Genomic DNA, 12,080 nt, shown 5'->3' with positions numbered 1-12,080 from the left:
TTGAGGTTCGAACACCGGGGTGCGCGTGGAGATCTCTCCCCTACCGATCTACGTGGGATCCTCTCATGGGAACTATGATGAAAATGATGAACAACAAAAGAGACACGAGGTTTATACTGATTCGGGCCACCGTTCTGGTGTAATACCCTACTCTAGTGTGTGGTGTGGTGGATTGCCTCTGGGGCTGATGATGGACAGTACAAGGGAAGAACAGCCTCGCGAGAGGTGTTCTTGAGCTGGTGCGATGAACTGCTAGGGTGAGTTCATCGCCTCTCTCTCTCTCTCTGCTAGGGTTCTACCAGATCTCTCGATGTTCTTGGGGTGTCTAGATGTCTCTACTCTGTGGTGGCTAGCTCTATGTATAGAGGCCCTAGGCCTCTCCCCAAATAATGGGCGGGAATGGCGCCAACAATTGGCCATTTCGAAGGGGAACATCTAGTACAAGTTATCCTGACCAAAGGTGGTCTTCGGCTACCAAAAGCACTGACGATGAGGCCGTCTTGGGTTCCACGGTGACCTCCGTCCTGCCATCCGACTGGTCTTGGTCTCGTTGCACTAGAATAGTAACCATTGCCTGATGCCTTGGCAAGTGCTTGCCCCCTTTGCACCAAAAGGGAAACAAGGACACTGCGCAGGCCGGCGCCCGCCTGGTGCCCGCCTGGTCTCGATCGTCATGGCTTGCATCACGGCTTCCTCGCGAGGTACCCCTGCCTTGATCTCTCCACCTCCTCACGAGCCTGTGTAATGAGGCTGCCTCTAAGGAAGCTTCCTGTCATCCGCCCCACGAGGCTTGGCCCCTCGCAAGGGTCTTGAGCTTGAGCTAACGAAGATGGGCCACGCTGGGCCCCCGCTTGAGCCATGCCGCAGGCAGGCAAGTCTGGGGACCCCCGTTCCCAGAACATCGACAGAAATGATCAAAGCGTTTCAGTTTATGCAGACTTATGGAGAAGCCTGCTTTTACAAGAAAGTGAGTGGGAGCTTTGTAGCATTTATCATATTATATGTGGATGACATACTTTTGATGGGAAATGATATAGAACTTTTGACAGTGTTAAGGCCTACTTGAATAAGTGTTTTTCAATGAAGGACCTTGGAGAAGCTGCTTACATATTAGGCATCAAGATCTATAGAGATAGATCGAGACGCCTCATAGGTTTTTCACAAAGCACATACCTTGATAAGATGTTGAAGAAGTTCAATATGGATCAGTCCAAGAAGGGGTTCTTGCCTGTGTTGCAAGGTGTGAAATTGAGCTCAGCTCAATGTCCGACCACGGCAGAAGATAGAGAAAAGATGAGTGTCGTCCCCTATGCCTCATCCATAGGGTCTATCATGTATGCCATGCTGTGTACTAGACCTGATGTAAACCTTGTCGTAAGTTTGGTAGGAAGGTACCAAAGTAATCCCGGCATGGAAGACTGGATAGCGGTCAACAACATCCTGAAGTACCTGAAAAGGACTAAGGATATGTTTCTCGTATATGGAGGTGACGAGGAGCTCGTCGTAAAGGGTTACGTCGACGCTAGCTTCGACACAGATCTGGATGACTGTAAGTCACAAACCGGATGCGTGTATATTTTGAATGGTGGGGCAGTAAGCTGGTTCAGTTCAAGCAAAGCGTCGTGGCGGGATCAACATGTGAAGCAGAGTACATGGCAGCCTCGGAGGTAGCGCATGAAGCAATCTGGATGAAGGAGTTCATCACCGACCTAGGAGTCATACCCAATGCGTCGGGGCCGATCACTCTCTTCTGTGACAACACTGGAGCTATTGCCCGAGCCCAGGTTTCACAAGAAGACCAGGCACATCAAGCGTCGCTTCAACTCCATTCGTGAAAATGTTCAAGATGGAGACATAGATATTTGCAAAGTACATACGGATCTGAATGTCGCAGATCCGTTGACTAAACCTCTTCCACGAGCAAAACATGATCAACACCAGGACTCTATGGGTGTTCGATTCATCACAATGTAACTAGATTATTGACTCTAGTGCAAGTGGGAGACTGTTGGAAATATGCCCTAGAGGCAATAATAAAATGATTATTATTATATTTCCTTGTTCATGATAATTGTCTATTATTCATGCTATAATTGTGTTATTCGGAAATCATAATACATGTGTGAATACATAGACCATAACATGTCCCTAGTGAGCCTCTAGTTAACTAGCTCATTGACCAACAGATAGTCATGGTTTCCTGACTATGGACTTTCGATGTCATTGATAATGGGATCACATAATTAGGAGAATGATGTGATGGACAAGACCCAATCCTAAGCATAGCACAAGATCGTGTAGTTCGTTTGCTAGAGCTTTTCCAATGTCAAGTATCATTTCCTTAGATCATGAGATCGTGTAACTCCTGGGTGCCGTAGGAGTGCTTCAGGTGTACCAAACGTCACAACGTAACTGGGTGACTATAAGTGTATACTACATGTATCCCCGAAAGTATCTATTGGGTTGACACGGATCGAGACTGGGATTTTTCACTCCGTATGATGGAGAGGTATCTCTGGGCCCACTTGGTAATACATCATCATAATGAGCTCAATGTGACCAAGTGTTTGGTCACGGGATCATGCATTACGGTACGCGTAAAGTGACTTGCCGGTAATGAGATTGAACAAGGTATTGGGATACCGACGATCGAATCTCAGGCAAGTAACGTACTGATTGACAAAGGGAATTGTATACGGGATTGCTTGAATCCTCGACATCGTGATTCATCAAATGAGATAATTGAGGAGCATGTGGGAGCCAACATGGGTATCCAGATCCCGCTGTTCGTTATTGACCGGAGAGTCGTCTCGGTCATGTTTGCGTGTCTCTCAAACCCGTAGGGTCTACACACTTAAGGTTCGGTGACGCTAGGGTTGTAGAGATATTAGTATGCGGTAACCCGAAAGTTGTTCGGAGTCTCAGATGAGATCCCGAACATCACGAGGAGTTCCGGAATGGTCCGGAGGTGAAGAATTGTATATTGGAAGTCCAGTATCGGCCACCGGGAAAGTTTCGGGGGTCACTGGTATTGTACCGGGACCACCGGAAGGGTCCCGGGGTCCACCGGGTGGGGCCACCTATCCCAGAGGGTCCCATGGGCTGAAGTGGGAGGGGATCCAGCCCCTGGTGGGCTGGTGCGCCCCTCATGGGCCTCCCCCTGTGCCTAGGGTTGGAAACCCTAGGGGTGGGGGCGCCCCACCTGACTTGGGGGGCAAGTCCCCCTTGGCCGCCGCCCCCCTTGGAGATGGGATCTCCTAGGGCCGGCGCCCCCCTAGGTGCCCTATATATAGTGGAGGGGAGGGAGGGCAGCCGCACCCAAGTCCCTGGCGCCTCCCTCTCCCCTCGTGACACCTCTCCCTCTCGTTGGAGCTTGGCGAAGCCCTGCCAAGATCACCGCTACTTCCCCTTGCTGGATCAAGAAGGAGGAGACGTCTTCCCCAACCGTACGTGTGTTGAACGCGGAGGTGCTGTCCGTTCGGCGCTCGATCATCGGTGATTTGGATCACGACGAGTACGACTCCATCAACCCCGTTCTCTTGAACGCTTCCGCTCGCAATCTACAAGGGTATGTAGATGCACTCCCCTCTCCCTCGTTGCTAGATGACTCCATAGATTGATCTTGGTGATGTGTAGAAAATTTTAAAATTCTGCTACGTTCCCCAACAGTTTCCAGGTGTGGTTGAATTGACAACTCAGCTGCTAATACTTGAGAATATTCTTTGGCTCCCCTTGTGTCGAATCAATAAATTTGGGTTAAATACTCTACCCTCGAAAGCTGTTGCGATCCCCTATACTTGTGGGTTATCAATGATGCAGCAACCAATGAGGCAGAAAGCTACGTCACACCACGGAACTCCCAGGTGGATTACGATAGCGAGTGAAATATTTGCTTTAATTCCTCAGCTTGCCCTTGGAAGGGACATAGTACTACTTTTTGCTTATCGCACTATCTGTATCATCCTGCTTTAACACACCTTTTTGAATAAACAATGCATAACATTACGACTATAATTGCATTCTTGTTTTATATATATATGTGTTCATTAATGACGCCTTGCAACCGTACACTTTGGTACGGTCAATACACCAGGGGCTTAAGTACCCCACAATATGGTGTGAGAAGTCCGAACACTTTCACAAGTGCGGCACCCCGAACTTATAGCATTATATGCATCAGCTCCGAATCATGTCTTTGGTCAAATGTTGGGTTTGCCCGGCTCCTATGTTTTGGTACCTTAGGTTCCGCTCTATTGGCTAAGGTAGCACTAGGAGAACTACTGCAATTGTGCCCCGGTTCTGCTGGGCTAAGCACCTCAGTAGAGAAAGCTAAAACTGACTGTCATGATAAGGCGAGAGACGGGTCGCTGTTCGGCGAGGTGTCGAGTCCCTAAAGACTTACGCCGCTTAGAGCGAGGAGTCGGTCCTGTATCGTGCCCCGAATTCGGCCTTCCGGATACCAAGGGCTTCGCCGAAATTTAAAATTATAGAATTATATGGCTAAGTGAGAGTGATAGAGCATTATTAGTCTGGTTGCCTTGTTCGCTGTGCTGAGCACCTCCCTCGAAGGACCCAAAAATGGGAACAAGAGTGCTTAGGTTTATCCCGAACACCCCAACACTCGCGGCATGGGGGCAGAAGCCGAGGACTAGCCATCTCTCAGATTGGATAAATAGCCAAACAAAAGGTAATATTTTGAATTCAAACAAGTGTTGCATAGCGCATATGAAACAAGTTTTCATCATATAGGATCACACGAGCAAGTTTACTCAAATATTACACCATTTGAACATTCGTCCGCTACAAGACGGGCACCCTTCAACACGCCCTCATAATAAATTTCGGGGGTGCGATGCTCCTTGCCCTACGGTGGTCCTTCCTTGATCAGCTTCACGGCGTCTAGCTTGGCCCATTGCACCTTCACGCGGGCGAAAGCCTGTCGTGCACCCTCGATGCAGACGGACCACTTGACGACTTCCAGCTGTGGGCAGACATCCACAAGCCGCCTCACCAGGCCGAAGTAGCTGTTCAGAAGGGCGTCGCAATGCCACAACTGGACTATAAAGCCCTTCATGGCATGTTCGGCCGCCTTGTGTAGCTCGACCAACTGCTTCAGCTGGTCGCTCATAGGCACCGGGTGTTCGGTCCCAGTATACTGAGACCAGAACAGCTTCTCCGTTGAGCTTCCCTCCTCGGCCTGGTAAAACTGTGCGGCATCCGACACGCTGCGGGACAAATCTGCGAATGCTCCTGGAGAGCTTCGGATTCGGGTAAGTAATAGGTAATTTACTTTCGCATGCTTGCTTTGCATATAGAATGCCTTACCCGCCGCTATTTTCTTCATCGCGTCAATCTCCTGGAGGGCCTTTTGGGCTTCGGCCTTGGCACTCTTTGCGCTCTTGAGGGCCGCGGCAAGCTCAGACTCCCGCGTCTTTGAGTCAAGCTCCAACGCCTCGTGCTTCGTCACGAGAGCCTGGAGCTCTTGCTGCACCTTGCCCACCCGAGCCTCTTGCCTTTCCCGCTCGGTGCACTCCTTGGCCGCTTTATCTTCGGCTCGGACAGTGCTTGCCTCAGGGTCGCCACTTCGGTCGTGGCCCCTGGCAAATTCATGATGATCCTGTCATTTTGCAATCGCATTCTTTTACAGATATCCATAGACTGGGTATTACTTACCTTTGTTCTCCTCGAGCTGCCTCTTGGCAAGGCCGAGCTCGTCCTTGGACCCTTTAAGGTCCTGCTTCAGTGCAGCGACCTCCGCAGTCAGTGCGGCAGATGCTAGCAGCGAAGCCTGCATACGCACATTGACATACTTATATTAGACTCCTGCGATATTGTTTGATCCTCTGTTCGGCTTTTCTTTGTGAACACCAAACAGAGCATCAGGGGCTACTGTCTATGCGCTAATATTTTTCCTATATTTTAAACGCTTACCTCAAAGCCTGTTAGAAGGCTGGCACAGGCTTCAGTCAGTCCGCTTTTGGCGGACTGAACCTTCTGGACCACCACACTCATAATAGTACGGTGCTCCTTGTTGATGGAAGCGCTGCTAAGCGCTCCCAGCAGATTTTACGGCGCCTCTAGATGGACAGAGGTCACCGGCACAGGCGTCTTGCCCCTCTTGGAAGGAGGCCGCCTACCCGAGTCCGGAACCACTGGAGGTTCCGGCGCGGTGTTCGGCTAAGGGCCAAACTCGGAGCCCTCAGGGGCCTTGTTCCCTCTGCTCCCGGAGTCCGGAAGGTCGCCTTGAGGCGCCTTCGGGACTGTCTCCCCTCGACCCGGTGCCTCTTGAGACAATACCTCGGCGTCGTCCGCAGGGCAAGGGGAGGTGGCGGTCGGAAGTGGGTCGCTATCCATATCCGACGAGCCCAGGGAGCCGTCCGATGATACATCGATATGGGCTCGTGGCGGCTTGCATAATCATATTCGACATTAGGGGAAGCAGTGCGACAAAAGGATACTATGAGTTACTCTGGTATATGAATACTTACGACCTCCCCACGGGCTTGGCCCTGGGCAACCACTCGTCTTCGCCTTCGGCGGCGGTGGTGGAACTGTCCGGAAGGAGAGTCCTTCCCTTCTTGGACCCTCCAGCCTCCCTAGTTGGGGCGTCCTTCCTTTTCTTGTCTCCCCCAACTGTAGGGGGAGCATCTTTTTCTTCCTCCTCGTCTTCGGGGGTGGAGTGTGCCGCAGAGTCATCGGACGGTGAGTCCGATGACGCCTGGCATAGGGAGCTCTTTCGGGTTCCCTTGGCCTTCTTGGTCTTCTCCGGCACCGTGTAAGGAGCCAGAGTCAGCATCCTCGTCAGGAGAGCGTATGTTGGGCCTTCGGGAAAAGGAGCGAGACACTCGATCTGTCCGGCAGTCTCCTGCCAGTCCTGTCAAAGGTACGGGAGCTTAGATCCCGCATAGAGTCAAACTATGAAAAGCAAGTATCCTATGAGAGGTAAAACAGCTTACCACGCTGGCTTGGCGCTTCGCGCAGAATCCGCGGTCCTCGGTAGTGGGAGGGGGAACCTAGACACTCTTGACTAGCACCTCCAGGCATCTTCGTGAGTTGTGTCGAATATCCTGTTCAGAGTTCGGTGCTGGGCCAGGTCGAACTCCCGCAAGTTGAAAGCCCGTTGTTGGCACAGGAGGATCCGGCGGATGAGCATGACCTGGACTACGTTGACAAGTTTGAGCTTCTTGTTCACCATGTTTTGAATACATGTTTGGAGTCTGGTCAGCTCCCCCGAATTACCCCAGGACAGGCCCTTCTCTTGCCTGGAGGTGAGTCGCGTGGGGAAGCCAAATCGGAACTCGGGGGCCGCTGCCCATTTAGGGTCACGCGGCTCAGTGATGTAGAACCACCCCGATTGCCACCCCTTTATGGTCTCCACAAAGGAGCCCTCGAGCCATGTGACGTTGGGCATCTTGCCCACCATGGCGCCTCCGCACTCCGCCTGGCGGCCGCTCACTACCTTCGGCTTGACATTGAAGGTCTTCAGCCATAAGCTGAAGTGGGGCTTGATGCGGAGGAAGGCCTCGCACATGACGATAAACGCCGAGATGTTGAGGATGAAGTTTGGGGCCAGATCGTGGAATTCCAGGCCGTAGTAGAACATGAGCCCCCAGACGAATGGGTGGAGAGAGAATCCCAGTCCGCGGAGGAAGTGGGTAAGGAACACTACCCTCTCATGGGGCCTGGGGGTGGGGATGAGCTGCCCCTCATCTGGGAGCCGGTGCTTCGATGTCATCGGGCAGGTATCCGGCTCTCCTCAGCTTCTTGATGTGTCCCTCTATGACGGAGGAGACCATCCACCTGCCTCCCACTCCGGACATGGTTGGAGAAGGTTGAGGTGGGAAATGCGGACTTGGGCGCTGGAGCTCGAGTGTGCAAAAATGGATGAGCAAAGGAGGAAGAAGGCGTGGATGAAAAGGTGAATCCTTATCCCTTTATATGGGCGGACGAAACTAGGCGCGGTTGGCTTACCCATGCCCGTATTGATGAGAATCCCGTGATAAGGGGACACGATCTCTGCTTTGACAAGACATGTCAAAAAACTGCCTCACGTTATGTGCGGGGCTAGTTAAAGGAAACGGTTCGAATAATCACCGGGCCATGACCTAATGTCGTGTTGCCAAAACGTGTCAGCAGATTAGATTTGTGGAAATATTATTCTCTCTACGGTGGTATGTGGAACTTATTTTGCAGGGTCGGACACTATCCTTGTATTCAAATTCTTCCGTGGTGTATCCGGAGGAGGAACCCGCCTTGCAATGCCGAAGACAATACTGCGCGCCGGACTCATCGTCATTGAAAGCCTGTATCAGGGGCTACTGAGGGAGTCCTGGATTAGGGGGTCTCCGGACAGCTGGATTATATCCTTTGGCCGGACTATTGGACTATGAAGATACAAGATTGAAGACTTCGTCCTGTGTCCGGATGGGACTCTACTTGGCGTGGAAGGCAAGCTAGGCAATACGGATATGTATATCTCCTCCTTTGTAACCGACCTTGTGTAACCCTAGCCCTTTTCGGTGTCTATATAAACCGGAGGGTTTTAGTCCGTAGGACAACATACAATCATACCATAGGCTAGCTTTTAGGGTTTAGCCTCTTCGATCTCGTGGTAGATCAACTCTTGTACTACACATATCATCAATATTAATCAATCAGGACGTAGGGTTTTACCTCCATCAAGAGGGCCAGAACCTGGGTAAAATATCGTGTTCCCTGCCTCCTGTTACCATCTGCCTTAGACGCACAGTTCGGGACCCCCTACCCGAGATCCGCCGGTTTTAACACCGACACCCCTCAACAAAAAATAGTAATAGCATGGGGTATAAAATATGCGCTACTACTAGATGGATAGATGTAGCGCAGGTGGGACACACCGCGCTGCTGCTATGCCACCAACCATCCACTCCATGCACTCCATCCACCCCCGATCCAGATCCCCTCCACTACCGGCCTCCTTCCACCTCCTCTCCTCTCCCAACCTGTACTAGCACACAGAGGGATAGGAGCCTACTCCCGCACCCCCGCCACCGCGCACCACTTCCACGACCTCGCCTCCCCCATCCCGTCCCACCTCGGAGAGAGAGAGAGGGGAAACGCCATGGTGGAGGAGAAGGAGTCGACGTCGGTCTCGCTCAGCCAGGCGGCAGAGGCCGTCGACCTCGAGGACCCGGCCAAGTCATCGCCGCGGCAACCCCACCGTCGAGGTATGCACGCACACACCCATCCCCCGTCTCCCCGATCTGTACATTGTGCTCCGTTCCGACTGGATCTGGTAGCGGTAGGGGGTGTCGCACTCGCTCTAGCATGCATGCGTAGTAGCGGCTTGGCTGGCTTTGATTGCACGTCCGATCTAGTCTGGTTCCTCCCGTGGTGCGTGGGGTGTGGTTTCTGTGCAGCTGAGCGTAGAGTTTCTGACGGACACCTGTCATGTGGCTGAGGTGGTTTGTTCAGTCAGATGCTAGATTCGACGCGAGGTGGTGGTTTGCTCAGTCAGATGCAGTGGCGCGTGTGATTTTCATCTTGCCAGGTTGGCATCCATTTTTGGTTGTATCCACGGATCGGTTGGCAACTGCAGCATGCTTATTGTCTGCAGTGTATAGCTTATGGTGTGGTCCTAGTTACGCCTAGTCTGAAATGTGATGCTCTGATTTTGCTGTTGGTGGGGTTTTGTTGTTAATCTGTGACTGTTGGTGGAGGCCATGCTCTCATAACACCACGTTCTATTGATTTGTATCATTTTTCATTGGATGAATTCAGATTCTGTGACCTTCCCTGTTTGCAATGTTTGCTGCTGGAATTAGTCACAGATGGGAATGCAATCTTCAAGTCAGAGGATGCCATGCTTCCATGGTTTGCAATAATAGTGGGATGTTCTGATTTATATTAGTACAAGTCTAGAAATATTTATCCATGTTTGTGTCTTATTTTTGCAGGCTTGCTTTTAGTTCAGCGATTGCCAGGGGATGCAATATCTGGCCTCCATTGCACGAAAAGGTAATAAGCTGAGAACTCATAATATTTGCTGGCACCAGTCACTGAAACATCAAGTTTTCCGTATTTTGTAGCTCTTTTTGTTAGATCCAATTATGTATTTGGCTCCCCAATGTTAGTATCCTATGCACAATCCTTGGTATTTTGAGAAAATCACAAAAGGAACAATGCTCCAAATTGAGCATATTATAGAGTCATACATTCAGTTTTACTTATCAGAATGATGTGCTTTATTATTTTAGTGATATGCACGATCCACCTATAGAAGTGTCTACCATTGCTGCTATAAAGAGTATCGTATATAATATTCAACAAATTTATATGTACATTGTGTCTTTCTGACATCTCCGTCAATTTTACAATGGGGTCAAATTCGCCAGTAGTTTATGTTTACATATTATTGTCATTTCGAACCATTAAAAAATTATTTGAGATACCTAACACTGATGATCATGCTGTTTAAACAAATATATTTTGCTGAAATTGTTTGAGAGCATCGTGTTGTGGTAGAACTTTGTGCTTCATCAGTCATACAAAGAGCATGGGAAAAGCTGATGCAGGTAGTGTCATTATAAACATGATACTTCCCATGGAGTTCCTCTCCTCTTAACTTCTTAGGATCAAATTGGTTACCTATAACTATTTACCTATAACCCAGGTACCTACAAACTCCCCTCTGTTATGTTTTATACCAACTCTGTTTTTCTGCTAGTCAAATAGACCGTAATACTAATACCATTATGTAGCTAGATAGATCATTGTTGGTTCTGATGCTTATTTATTGACACACCAAGTGTTGTTACTGCTGATGATTACTAGTACAATGGCAATAATACATCTTCAACCAAGAGTTAAATTGAAATGACCTGACTGTAATACATCTGCTATTGTTGATGCCTTCTTGCTATCTTGCGAATGACCTGGGAATTATTTCTACTTGGTGCACAACCTTTGCTTGTTGCAATTTGCCTCAAAAGCTTGTATTCAGAATCTATAATAAGATTTCGTACTGCCTTGGAATTCTTTATCTCCTTTCACTTGTTGTCATGCCTAGAACTGTATCCTTCTTAAGTTGGGTTTTCCCCAATTTCTATGATTGGTCTGTTTGGTACTGCTTGTAATTCATATATACTATGCTGCTGCTATATGCTTTTGTTTATGCTATTGTTACTTAGTGCTCTGCTCTAGGCTGTTTGTGAGTTCCTAGTAGTGGTCTTGGTTCATTGTTTAATTCCAGAATTTGTGAGTTCCTAGTAGGGAACACATGGACTTGACGCTACGGCGGCGGCGACAACGATGATATCGACATGGGGCTGCGGCGATGACGACGACGACATCGACATCGACACGGGGCTGCGGCGGCGACGATGACGACGACATCGACATGGGGCCGCGGCGGTGACGGTGACGACGACATCCTCACCCTACTGCAGCGGCGGCGATGACGATGACATCAACACCATCAAACACGGGCTTGTGGAGGCGCTGATGCCGACGACCTATAGGCATGGCGTATATTGTGCATATATATTTATTAATTATCTATATCAGATATGTATGATTGACTGTATGTATAAAATGTATGTACTATGAAATGCATGTATGTGAGTAGTTTGAAATGCATGTCTAAACTGGAATAGGTAGATTTTTATATTTTTTTAAAATCCTAATTCGTTACTAGTAGTGTGGGTGTATCATGGACGCGCTACTACTATCATCATTTACCAGTAGCGCTGGCAAAAAAACAAGCGCTGCTGCTATCATCATTTACCAGTAGCGCTGGGCAAAACAAGGGCTACTGCTAAAAAATAGTTGTAGCGTCGTAACAGTAGCGCGTGTACCTACGCTACTCGTAGCAAAAAAAACGAACGCTACTGGTAAGCTTTTTCCTAGTAGTGCCCATTGCAAATTTAAATGAAATTTAGACATGATGACATGATGATCATGCAAGGACAAGCAAAGGCTAAGCTAGGGATGTGACACCTTTCCTCACTAGGACAATGCTCTAATAATGAAGATCATCACACTTTATTTCTTACAACTCAAGAATTACAACTCGATACTTAGAACAAAATATGACTCCATGT

The 12,080-nt window shown here is 49.3% G+C and overlaps 1 long non-coding RNA gene across 1 annotated transcript; it reads left to right on the top strand.

Moving 5' to 3' along the window:
• Nucleotides 1–8,923: 8,923 nt before the first annotated feature.
• On the top strand, nucleotides 8,924–11,644 carry LOC123130269 (uncharacterized). Its single transcript, XR_006463785.1, has 2 exons — nucleotides 8,924–9,206; nucleotides 9,936–11,644. It is a non-coding gene; the product is annotated as an uncharacterized lncRNA (long non-coding RNA).
• The last annotated feature ends 436 nt before the right edge of the window (nucleotides 11,645–12,080 follow it).

Source organism: Triticum aestivum, chromosome 6A (genome assembly GCF_018294505.1).
Source record: "Triticum aestivum cultivar Chinese Spring chromosome 6A, IWGSC CS RefSeq v2.1, whole genome shotgun sequence".
Classification (NCBI taxonomy): Eukaryota; Viridiplantae; Streptophyta; class Magnoliopsida; order Poales; family Poaceae; genus Triticum; species Triticum aestivum.
This window is presented reverse-complemented; position numbering and strand designations above follow the sequence as displayed.